This window comes from Anastrepha obliqua, chromosome 4 (genome assembly GCF_027943255.1).
Source record: "Anastrepha obliqua isolate idAnaObli1 chromosome 4, idAnaObli1_1.0, whole genome shotgun sequence".
NCBI lineage: Eukaryota > Metazoa > Arthropoda > Insecta > Diptera > Tephritidae > Anastrepha > Anastrepha obliqua.
In genome coordinates, this window is record NC_072895.1 from 126,951,347 (window position 1) to 126,964,365 (window position 13,019).

At 34.6% G+C, this 13,019-nt stretch overlaps 1 long non-coding RNA gene across 1 annotated transcript in view; it reads right to left on the reverse strand.

Moving 5' to 3' along the window:
- LOC129245716 (uncharacterized) overlaps positions 1–11,009 on the reverse strand; it is a 61,593-nt gene extending 50,584 nt beyond the window's left edge. The window contains exons 1-2 of the long non-coding RNA XR_008582428.1: positions 10,800–11,009; positions 9,402–9,547 (exon numbers count right to left, since the gene is read on the reverse strand). This is a non-coding gene — a long non-coding RNA (uncharacterized LOC129245716). The remainder of the gene's footprint in view (positions 1–9,401; positions 9,548–10,799) is intronic.
- Positions 11,010–13,019: the final 2,010 nt, after the last annotated feature.

The following is a 13,019-nucleotide window of genomic DNA, read 5'->3' on the forward strand; positions in this document are numbered from 1 at the left end:
ATGAATTGTACGAGCGCGTACTTACATAGTATGTGTGTGTGGCTTCACATCTTCTAAAATATATGTATGAGAATTTTTCGATTTTTTACCAATTCTCTTTTAATTTACTACATTATTGTCTCTGTGCCGGTGATGGTTAAATCAAGTATTAATTGGCATGGATGTGTTGCTGACGTGTGATCCTTAAACTTTCATTGTCAAGAATTTGCAATTTTCAATTTAGTGTTTTTTACTAACTGAATATATGTATGTGCATATGTGAATTGACAAAGTGTCATCAAAAAAAAATTTCAAAATCATTCAAGCGATGTACTAGTACGTACATACATGCATATGTATGTGTGTGCCAACTGAGAAGCTACTTATCAGCCGACCTTGTGATCAATTACACACATCACTATGGCAACTTCTGCCTTTCGGCATTTTTTATATTTCTCATGCCTGTAATAAGTTCGTCCAATCGAGTCGATTATAAACTCTGTGTAAATGTCAACAACCGCACCTAATTTCGTATAGTACACGTTCGTTTATTCAACATTATCCATTCAGCAAACCTAGTAATAATGTAGCATTACCTTATTTAAATCCAGCATTTGGGTAATTAATCAAAACGAACAATGATCGGCCCTCAATTGCAGTTAAAAATGTCAAATGCATACCTTAAATAATAGCAAATATCCCCGCTCCCCCGCAAGCTGGTCGGTCACTCAATCTGTACAATTTCCCTCTATATAAACCAACGTGCATATGTATGTACACTCATAGCTACAGTAAAAATATATAACAAGAGAATGATTTATGATGATCAGGCTACAACCTTGAACAAGCAACTTTTGTCTACTTCCTTGTCGGATCCTTACGATAATTCTATCTTAAAGTACGTAACGAAGTTTTAACAATTGTCCTGTGTGCGGTAGCGCATCTTTAGTGTTCTCAGTTCACAGTTTATGTATCACTTATATATGTCCCAGTTTTTCTTGCCTTACTTGAGTTTGCTCTTTTGAGCTATGGTCCCTAAGGCCTTTCTCCTTTCTTAAATTTTATTTGTTTTTGTTGCTCAATGCAACGGTAGCTTCTCGCTTTCGGCTATATGAAAAGTCACTTGAGGCGCACAATCAACGAATATGCCTAGGAAGGACACCCAGGTAACCGTGTTAACAAAATTGCTCTACTGTTGGCACTTATCCATCATTAATCATATTTTATATTTCTTTAGGTATCCACATACGTATGTATTCTTTTAGTATCCACATACGTATGTATTTACATATTTTGGGATAAGTAAGGGTAAGGGATAAACGCTAAAAAAAACACTTTTTTCATGAATTTATTGTAGCGAAACGGTTCAAGTCAGTTTATTAAAAGTTGTTGCATATTATAAAGTAACATTTCAAGAATATTTGGTAAAATTTTCATGTAAAAATATTGCAAAATGAGCGAATGAGAGCACATTTACGTAGACGTCTTTTCAAAAATACATTTTGCAGTAGTCAGCATATCTCAGCGTAGAATCATCTGAAATCAAAAAAATCGAATAATTTAGTTAAAGTATGAGCTAAACTTCCCCCCAACGTTTATTTTGACGATTTATTTTCATTTTCAGCCATTTGCCGCCATTTTGTAGGTGTAAAACCACCTTAATATAAAAAAAAAATGGCGAAAAAAAACGTTGGGGGAGGTTTTTTATATGTAAAATATGTGTGCAAAATTTCAAAAGGATCGGTTGAGTAGTTTTCAAATGCCAATGACTACGCACTTTAACACTAAACCTACCATGACGGGTCAAATGACCCATTTTAAACTTTTTTTCAGAAGATTTTGGAAATAACATTATTAAGTCGCCGTTTTCTTTCACGACTTTTATTAAAAAATACATCGAATGTATTTTTCAAAATTTACTCCTCTCTTGCTAATTGTTTTACAGAGAAATATATGTGATCTGCTCTAACTACCGTAACGGGTCATTTGACCCATGCACAGATTGTGTCTCTTGATTGAGCCGTTTTTCCTATTACGTGATATATTTCGCTCCATTGAGTTATATTTATCGCAGACTGACGGATGAATAGCCAATTTCGTTCTACTACAAGCGAGCGTTACAGTAAAAATTTCAAGTTATAGTGCTATTTTGTGAATCAACAATTCTTATTTGATAATTTTACATATAATTCTTATCCCAAAAATGTCAAAACATTCAAGATATTTGAAATCATTGGAAGTTGTAAATAACATAGATGAAGAGTGTTCGGAATTCAGTGAGGAGCAACTGTCTGAAAGTAAAGTAGATAACATAGTACAATAGAATAATTCATTTGACAGTACAGATGAATGTGAGTCCTCAGGTAAAGAAAGCGAAGGTAAAGAAAGCGAAGACGAGAAAAATACCGTTATCGAGTTCAGAAAGTGAAAAATATGTGGAAGACCGATGTACTGAAATTGCGCGTGATGGTACAATTTGGCAAGAAATAGAACAAAGCTCAACACCTGGACGTTCTCCAATTTATAATATTTTTGTATTTGGATGTTGTAAGCCCGACAGCGTATGCCAAATGAAATATAATGATATTATATATAAATATAAAAAAGCCTCTCGAGTATTGGGAGCTCAATGGAATTTTACTCCTGCAAAAGTAAATGTATTTATTGGTCTTCTATGTATATGCACGTGGCTTATATCAGGCAAAAAATTTGAACATTTCATATCTATCACTAAATGGGGTCTAGTCAGCAACGAAGCCAGCGTTTACAAAATGATAAATTCGCTCTAATCTCAGAAGTATGGTACAAATTCATCAAGAATAGCCAAAATTGTTAGAAGCCTGTGTAACATGTAACTATCGATGAACAGCTCTTCGAAAACAAAATAGATTTACACAATATATGCCGAACAAACCGAATAAGTTTGGTATCAAATTTTGGCTAGCATCTGATGTTAGCACTAAATACATCATAAATGGATTTTCATATTTGGAAAAGGAAGAAAAAAGAGGTGCTTCAACTCCGCTTGCGAAACTCGTTGTTCTCAAACTAATGGAACCGTTCACAGGATGCGAAAGAAGCGTCACTACAGATAATTTCTTTACAAGCGCTTCACTCGCTACGAAACTATTAGAAAAGAGAACCACTCTTTTGGAAACGATTCGCGGAAGCATAAGAGAACTGCCCAAATTAGCCAAGTAGAAGAAAGATGGTGCGCCACGTTTCTCAACAAAACTATATTATATAAATCGAGTCATTATTCACTTACCATTTATAAAAGTAAGACAAACAAAAAAGTGCTTTTACTAAGCGCAAAACATAAATCTGTAAGCATTGAAACATATGGCAAGCGTATACCAGAACCGATACGATTTTACAATAATACTAAGTACGGTGTAGAGATGACGAATCAGATGGCCAGAAAATACTCAGTGAAATCAAAATCGCAAAGATGGCCTGCGCAGATTTTCTTCAATATTCTTGACCTGGCTGGAATCAACTCAAGAGTTTTATATAGAGAAACAATCGACAAAAACTTCTCTAGATAACAATTTTTATTTTAATTAGCTGAAGAACTTGCCGAAAGAAGATTTTCAACAGGAGCAAAAACAAAGCAAAGAATAAACTATTTTTATGTTTTTTAAATTTAATATATAAACTATTTTGAATCATTAATTGAAAACAATTGTTTCATTCATGTACCAAATTGGCCTAATTGATATATTTTTCGCTAGACTTAGTAATATATATAACATTTTAAAGGCGGGTCATTTGACCCACTTTGGTAGGAATAGGAATACATAAAGTATTGGTAGGTTTAGTGTTAAAAAAAAAGGTTCGAGAAAACCGCGTTTAAAGTTTTAAGTTATCTCGGCAGATGTTTGAGGCGGCTCGGCTTTATGCTCTATAACTTAAAAAGTTTTGCTCGGATTGACTTAAAATTTTAACACGGTATTTTTGAAATGTTTTACTACAATAACATGCAAAAAAAAATCGATTTTTATCCCTTACAGCCCTTCCACAACCTTTTAATATTAACTTTAGCACTAGCCTTACCTTTATGATTATATTTTAGAATTTATGGTTGAGGTAACCATACAACTTGTACCTCAAGGAACTCCAGCAATTCTAATACCATTTATAGTTTGTATTGAAAAATTTAGAAATCTATTGTAGTTCGAGCAACAGAAAACTACGATAAAAAGCTAATATATGTAATTGTAGGGCACCTTTTATTAACCATTTTAGGAAGTACTGGCCCTTCTTTCCATGTGTTTTTATATCTTTGTTAATTATCGCACAAATTGTCTTATTAAATCAGTCATTACAATTACGAGTATTCAATCTAAAGTAATTGCAGTACTAAGAACTTTATAGTTTAGAGAAGTAAATTAGCTTAATGCCAACACCAGCTAATCACTCATTCCTCTTAGTCGATTCCAGACCCTGACCTGCAGGAGCTATGGGAGCAGTTGCCTCAGTTTCATGTTTAGTTAAATGATTTCTTCAATATGATATTTCATTATTTGTATTAGGTAATATTATTTCTACCTCTCAATGAAGCCAAAGTGTTTATAGTGAAGGAACCTTCCAAAGATTACATACTCTACCTGTAACATTGGGACTTGGATGAGTTAAATTTTTTGTTTTAGCTTTCTGCCTTAGCCTTCAAGAATGTACTAAAATTTATAAATAAATGCTGTTTGCAGCAGAAAGACAGTTTCAAATGTAGTAATAAAAACGTCTTTAATTTGTAAAATAATTCGTTTTTATTATAATAAAACGAATTCAGTTGAATAACAAGGCAAAGCGCCGAAATCGAAACTGTGTTCGCGACCATAAAATTACATACATATGCATTACATTAAAATGTTAAATTTTTTATTCAGTAGTGTACCTATGTATATTCAAAGCAGTTGAAAATCTTTCAGATTATGTCCCAACTCCAGTGGGTAATACATAGTTGTTGGATCTTGCAGTAAGTACGTACGTCCTTACAACACCTGGTTCACAATTTGTAAAACCTACGTAGCGAATGTGGAGCCAAAAGAGAAAGAACAGAGAATGTTCGCTTCGATATTGGGCAGTACCGATTCTTTCCGAATTGCACAAACGATGTGGCCTGGGAAGAATGACGAGCTCCAACGTACGAAGAAAGAAAGACATTTTAATTTGGGCGGGCCTGAAGGTTGGTATAAGGACTGGTGCGATTTATGGTGACCTCGCTGTAAACGAAATCACAGTGGCGGATCGCTAACGACCAAGACAAATGTAGACATGTCATGTGTCGTATTTAGCCAGGTCGATTGTGGTAAGACCTAGTTCATGTTGGCTCAGTTATGTTCATGGCGACTTTGACAATGTGGTATTCGTCTCTACGCATTATGTGCCCGTACCATCTTAGCCTGCCTTTTCTAATTTTCTCCGAGATTGGTGAAAAACCATATGCAGATTTTTTTTTCCTACTACTGTATTTCTCTTAGTAGTCAAATTGCCTGTATCGCATCTGTTGTTCTTTAAATGCTTATTCTTTGGCTTTAGCTACTTCAAATTTTGCCTGCTTTTTAGCTGCTTGGTATAGCTCTTTGGATTCCTCGTTCTGTAGAATTTGCCATTCTTTGAAAGCCTCTCTCTTTTTCCTTAACCTTTTGAGACTTCTAAAATGCGTTTCGCATTGTCGATACTTGTTCTATGCTTCGTTCACAGTTTGATATTCTGCCCCTTCCCCCAGATTTTCTAAGAGGTATGCCTTAAATGGCTTAATAAGACCTACAAAATTTAAAACAGAATTTATGATTGTCAGGTTGCGGGAACACGCGAATGGTCCTGCCATAGCCATAGCCATGTCACCATATCCCATTCCGCCATGCCATGTTTCGAATGCAAAATTGATTTTCTCAGCATGTGTATTCCGATCTCCACAGATAATTTTTGTTTCCATTTGTCGAATAACCTGTACTATCTGGTCCAATTTACTCCAGAATTGGTATATATACTTATATTATATGGTATACTTATTTCCCTAAGATATGTATATAAGCTAACCCCAATAAAGTGGTTTGCCAGTGAGAGTGATGGATCCGAACTGCATTTTAATGAAATAATATGTATTTTATCGCTAAATGTGCAATATATATTCATATAACGTATGCGGAAAGAAATATAGTCACATGAGCAAAAAAAAAACAGCTTATTCAAACAAAAATATAATATTATTTTGTCATTCTTATGACCGTTATTAATAAAATTCTTAAGAGCAGGGAGGCATTTTTCGATGTACACAGCATATTCAGCTAATCCGATTTGTTAAACATAGATTCGCTTATGCTACGCTTACCATCTAAAATTTTCTTGGGTCTTGCCTTGGCAGCACTGCTTACTTTAAAAGATATATATTGGGTCCGATACGCTTCCTAGATCATAATAGCAACCAGATTTCTAATGGGTTAGTCGAAAAATCGCAAACATCGACTATAAAATCAATAAACAAGTAAAGATTATTAATTTGAATTAACGAATGGCAAGTTAAGAGGATTAATTTGAATTAGTGAATAGAATCTTAAACCGACTTTCTACTAAAGCATACCGGGAGAGTGTTTAAAATTAAATATCTGTAATGCACGAGGGTTATATGTTTTTGTGTAGAATTACTATTTAAATACCTTCTGCCCTAGCGGCTGATGTGATATTTCTAATCGTAACAAAATACGTACATAAGTTCGGACAAATTCCTCTACAAACATGTGTAGATACTTATGTACAAATTAAAATGCATATGAAATCATTCATATATTTTAATTGACTTATTGTTATACATATACAATAACATTATTTTGATTTCTAGTGCGTACTTCTTGCCGTCATCATTACTTGGGGCTTAGAAAATCGCATCGAACCGCATCAGCGCAGCGGCGGAGCGTCCACTCACTACGTGCACTCTTTGACGGACAAAAACTCATAAACTTGACAAAAATAGAAAAGATGATAGCCAGAAAGCATGCATACTATACATACATATATATGTATGTAAATAAAACGCACACACTCGCAATCAAGCATAAATATTTTATAATTCATTTCGCGGGAATGGAAACGAAATATAGCGCGATAACATACAGATACGTAAATATGTACACTATGTATGTATATACATACATATGTACGTAATCTTATGTTAATTGCTGAGTACTTTTTACTGCTGCCCGAACGAGTTCGCAAAAAACTAGAGACTCGTGATGTGTCGGCATGCTGGCAGTAAGAGCTGAAATATGTGCTTTAATTTCTGGCTGTGTGCAAGGTGCAGTGGCCGACCCCATGATAATCCCCAAAATCCTTGATCTTCACACCACGCGTATCAATGCTGCGTTGCTGATATTACCTCTAATGCCTCATGCGACGGATGCGACAGATATGTTGCTCGGCGCCAATCTGCTGCAAACATGCGTCACTTTAGATGTCGAAATCTCATGGGCCCATCCTCATTCTATTTAAGGAAGAAAGGACAGGCAGATTCGCCACAGTATTGAATAAAAGTTCTACCGTTGGAGAGTTAATTCCCGTCTTTAGCATCTCCCGGAGCGCAGCTGCTGCTGCTATTGTTGATAAAGTAAAACTCACAACAACAGTTTTTTACATCACTTCATTAACCTTAACTTTAACCTATTAATAAAATTAATTCTGAAAAATAAAATGCAAGTCTGTAAAGTGATTCATATATTTATATTTAAAGAATATTTAAGGCATTTTCTCTTGAACGCATTTTTTACATTTAATACCTATATCTAGAATTATTTACATTAAGTTGAGCTCAAGCCTGTAGTTTAAATAAAACCCACACTTTTGTTTTATTTTATTTAGCCTGAAATCAAAATATCAACCTTCACATAAATAAAACATTATAAAATTGTGGGTTTCATTTAAATTCCGGTCTATTAGCTCCTGGTGACGCATGCTGCATGTCCTGCAGCTTATATGTGTGCGTGTCGGGTGCATGACGCTAATATCTAAAATTTTTTATTATATAATATATTATTTAAAATTGTTTATTATATATTATTATATATCTAAAATTTTTTATTTTCATCATGGAAATCCGACAACAAGTATGTGTGACATGAAGCAAGTTCGTGTGACACCCGACACGTACACATATAAGCTGCAGACATGCATGCTTGAGTGTCACCAGGAGCTTTTTGAATAGTATCACCCAATTTTATTAATATTTATAATTTTACGGCCAAGAATAAAATAAACAATGCTCAAGAATTTCTTTGTCGTTTAGTTTCGAAAATATTCTGCTCCTTCTGTTCTTGCTAATGAACCATGTCGTTGCTATACACCATTTATTTTAGAACTCTTCGAAAAAAAGCTAATGACCACAGCCAACTTCGCCATACATGCATTTCGCGTAAACTCTTTTTCATTGGTATCACAGGTCTGCAAAAAAAATGGGTTCGGAATGTTCTATAAAAGTGTAGTGTCATTTCCGAAATAATTTTTTGCGTAGAATCCGAATCCGGGGTTTAAATTGCTCTATCACGTCAGGACTTTGAGATATCCTAACCTAAAAGTGCAAAAAACGCTGTTTTTGCCCATTTTTGAGGTTATGTAGCTACGGAAATTTCAAAATGCGATATCTCAGTGAAAAATAAAGATATTTAAGCAAACTCAACGGCATTTAAAAGAAAAAGACTTATACTTATAATCTGCGTAGCTACATAACCTCAAAAATGGGCAAAAACAGCGTTTTTGCACTTTTAGGTTAGGATATCTCAAAATCCTGATGTGATAGAGCAATTTAAACCCCGGATTTGGATTCTACGCAAAAAATTACTTCGAAAATGATCCTACACTTTCCTAGAACAAAACGTTGTTGACCTGTATATTTAGATCCCCAGTAGACAGTAATGGGTTAAATATACCTTGTCACTACTGGTTGCTTTTTCACGCTTGCTTTTGTTTTGGCTTGTTTCGCCGACTTTGAATTATACACTAGGGCCCTATAAAATTTGGCATCTTGGTTACAATATTTCGCAAAATAAATGCTTTCGTGACTGATAAGCGGCAAGAAATTAACTCTGCTCACTTCTGCTCCTCTGTACGAAGATGCTGCCGTGGAACGGGGTAAATGTGTGGTAGCACTGGAACCATATCTCTGAGTTGCACTTACATATATGTACATATATTTTATTCAAAAGTTATGCTATAATTAATCTGGTAATTTATGCTACAGTCAAAGACCTTAACATTGATTACAGTTCAAAAGATGTGCATATGTTTATAAATATATAAATATTGTTATTGTTACTTTCGAATTTTCGTTGGTACGAGTACAAAGTTTCCGCTTTCAATTTCACTAATATAATTCACTGATATTTCAAGACTAAAGACTTTTCCATATAAACAATGAAATTTTGACTCACTTTTCTTTGAAGCAGAAACAGTTTTCGTCAAGAGAAGTAAGCCTAAAAGTACGTTCACATATGCATTAATTGCCAATAAATCCAAGAAATTAATCTACGCGTTCACAAAATTGACAAGCAGTCAATGCTGTTATGAAAGGTTTAATCTGAAATGAAAATGAATAATAAAATTATATTCTTGGAATATTTTGGTGTTTTTGGTTTGTTTAATTATTATTAACGATATGAAAAAAAAGCTAATTTAATTGCGCAATTGACTGTTAATAATAAACAGTTGGAGGAAATCTGTAAACGTCGTGTACTGAGGTTTCCCAAAAATTATAGCAGGAATACATATTCGAAATTCGATATTACATTTTATAATAAGTAATAAAAGGAGACACGTTCATGGACAAACGCTTTTTTTCTGTTATATGAATGCATAGTTAATAATACCTAACAAACATTTTATTAGAATTAGCTCTACAAACCTGTTTTCTTTGCCGGCATCCATTCTATTTAGTTTTTACTTTGACGTTTTTCTTTACATTCGTAAAAATAATTATCTATTACACAGAAAGCACAGGGTTGTATGTCGAAAAGTGGGCATATTATCTAGGATTATTTTATAATCTCAGAAAATCTCGAAATCTCGCTTTTTAATTACGGATTGGGAGTTAAGCACCAAAAAGTAGATCTACTTATATGTGAACGGGTTATAAGACATAAAAAGGACAAACAATAGCTGTGCTTTTTACGCGCATATGCATCTGCACTTAAAACGATTCACTTAAAATGTCCCACACTTTTATACATACATATGTGCTTATGAAATAATTGCGGATGTAATCGGTGCTTTTTGGAATTAGATTTATATATATATTTATAATTGGCGCGTACACCCTTTTTGGGTGTTTGGCCGAGCTCCTCCTCCTATTTGTGGAGTGCGTCTTGATGTTGTTCAACAAATGGAGGGACCTACAGTTTCAAGCTTTTTCATGGCAGAAATACACTCGGAGGTTTGCCATTGCCTGCCGAGGGGCGACCGCTACTAGAAAAATGTTCTTCTTAATTTTGGTGTTTCACCGAGATTCTAACCAACGTTTTCACTGTGAATTCCGAATGATAATCACGCACCAACCCATTCGGCTGAGGCGGCCGCTATTAGATTTACAAACCATAAATATTAAACGAAATGGACGTTGATACTTTCAGAATTCTAAAAACCATTTAGATATAGGGTTTTCTTACCGCTTGCTCAGATCGAATGTTTACTTCAGTAAATAATGATTTGATATATTTTGAGTAGTGATGTCGATGTGCGTTGTTTTTTCCTGAATACGCCTGTACGTATGTATGTATGTATGTATACGTTAAGAAAACACGGCTAATACTAAAAATATTTAAAAACATAAATACCTTCGTGCTGTCCAATGCTATAGGTACTTCCAGCTTCATCAGTAGCAGATTGCCATTCATTCACTCAAACTCTTACGTATGCTTCAAAATTGTATGCACTTCCGTTTGTGCTATTGTTGCAATAAAAACATATGACCCAACTGTTTGCAATTTAACTGTTTTCTTCTATACCATTACTGCCACTTCTATTATTGATAATCCTTTGTATTGACGATGGAGCGGTTTCTTGTTTATTTTGGAAGGAATAGCTTCACACAAAACGAAAGAAATGAAAAATGGAAAAAGTGAGTATAAAGAAACGATGCGAGACAGAAAGAACAAAGTCATATAACTGAACTGGTATTCGTATGAGTATAATATCAGGTTGGTCAAAGTCCCGAAATATGTGCAAACTGTGTGGCAACTTCCTGTTTTCTTGGCAGCATAGGCACAATAGGGATTAAAAGATTTCAATTAATTTTATTTTTCTTTATTTGCTTATAGTTGAAAAATACTGAAATAGAATGCCTTTGATTTATTATTCCAGATTTCCGTATGCCCGATAGGCTTGCACGCAAAAAGCGCGTTCCAATTATCAATTAAAAAAACCTGCTTGGATCTGTTTATACCAAAACACAATGAAAAATTCGAACGAACATTTTACAGCAATTAGGAATATTTTGAAACGAGTTTATTTCTTGGTATAAAGATACTTAAAATATTGTATGACTTCAAGTGCCACCGTTGATCCGCTTAATTTCGACCAGAAAATCAGTTTTACGTTTCCAAGGAATTCAAAGCAACTTTTCTAGGCCTTTTGTGTTTTTTATTTTTACCTAATCGACCAGGAAACTTTCCACATTTAGCGGTACTTTACACTGGTAGGGTATCTTTATGGTGAACTAGGTTACACAAGAAGTTTTTTCTATCTATAGTTGACACAATGATAATTAATTTACTCAGTGATTGAGGATATATTGTCTTTAATGAATTCATCGTCTACCGTCCCGAATGGCATGTTGTACCAACTGTTGGAACCAAAAATGCTCCAACTAATGTTTCTTGATTAATGGATACAAAAATTCGATAATCATAGACCGATATAGGTCCAGTTAAGGTACAGCCTTCGTCTTCCTCGAAAAACATTTTTCCCCAATAATGTCTATAGCGCACACACCAAGAAGAAACTTTAACAACATGAGCAGGTTGTTCAGATTTCAGCGGGTTTTTTAGCGCCCCGACAGACCATTTTGTTTACTTACTCGTCCGCTTAGAGTGAAATGTGTCCCTGCACTCATCCGCGGTATGCATGCCGAGTTAAGAGTTCTGCGACCGTGTACCGCTTCATGGTTAAAAATTTACTAAAACTTGTCCAAATTTTCTAAATCACTATAGAGGAAGCAAGTTGAGCAAAAGCTGCCAAAGTTATTCAATCTCCTCATACGTCAAGTGCAAACGGCCAGTTCATTATGTATTGTTAAAACATTAATCGTGCTCCAAATCCTCTCCGGCACAATAACTCGGGGGCATTTCTTTACGAAATCAGCGTTCCACTAATGGAAAAGGACTTGTCCACCATGTTCAGTTCGATTTAATATAAGGTGACGCACCAAACGGAGGATTTTCAATTTTACAAACGGCGTTGAAGGTCAAAATAAAGATTCAAGTTATTCAAAAACCAAAATAGGATGATTAGTTTTGCGCCTCCTAGTACAATAGGTTTTAATAATAGATCGCTGATTGTTGGCACACTACATATCTGGTATCAGAAGGAATTGCTTATTAAATAAATCAAGCCTACTGATAAATCGCCGCCGTTTCATTTATTATCTAAAATATCCATCTGATAACTTCGCTTCGCTCACTTCGATAACGGCAGTAAAAAAAATTCCCAATTTCTCATGGCGAGCAAGCACCCATTAACAAACGTATATGTATAGTATATATTTGCCACTAAACCCAAGGCGATCTAGTAAAACTTTGTGTTACTTCAACAGCTGGCGCTATAGCACAGTACTAAAGGTCTTTTGTGGTCATCTTGTAACACAAGAGTAAGACAATAGCAGGTACGGCAACAGGTTATTACTGCTGTGTAGTATTTGTTCAAAAATTGTTTTTGTATCGGATTTTAAATTGCAATAAGAAACGAAAATTCAAATTGCTTGGGCAATCTTTATTATTTTTGTGTAGAATCATTCGTGGTGACATTTAATTTTTAAAGATAATCCCTTTCAAATGTTG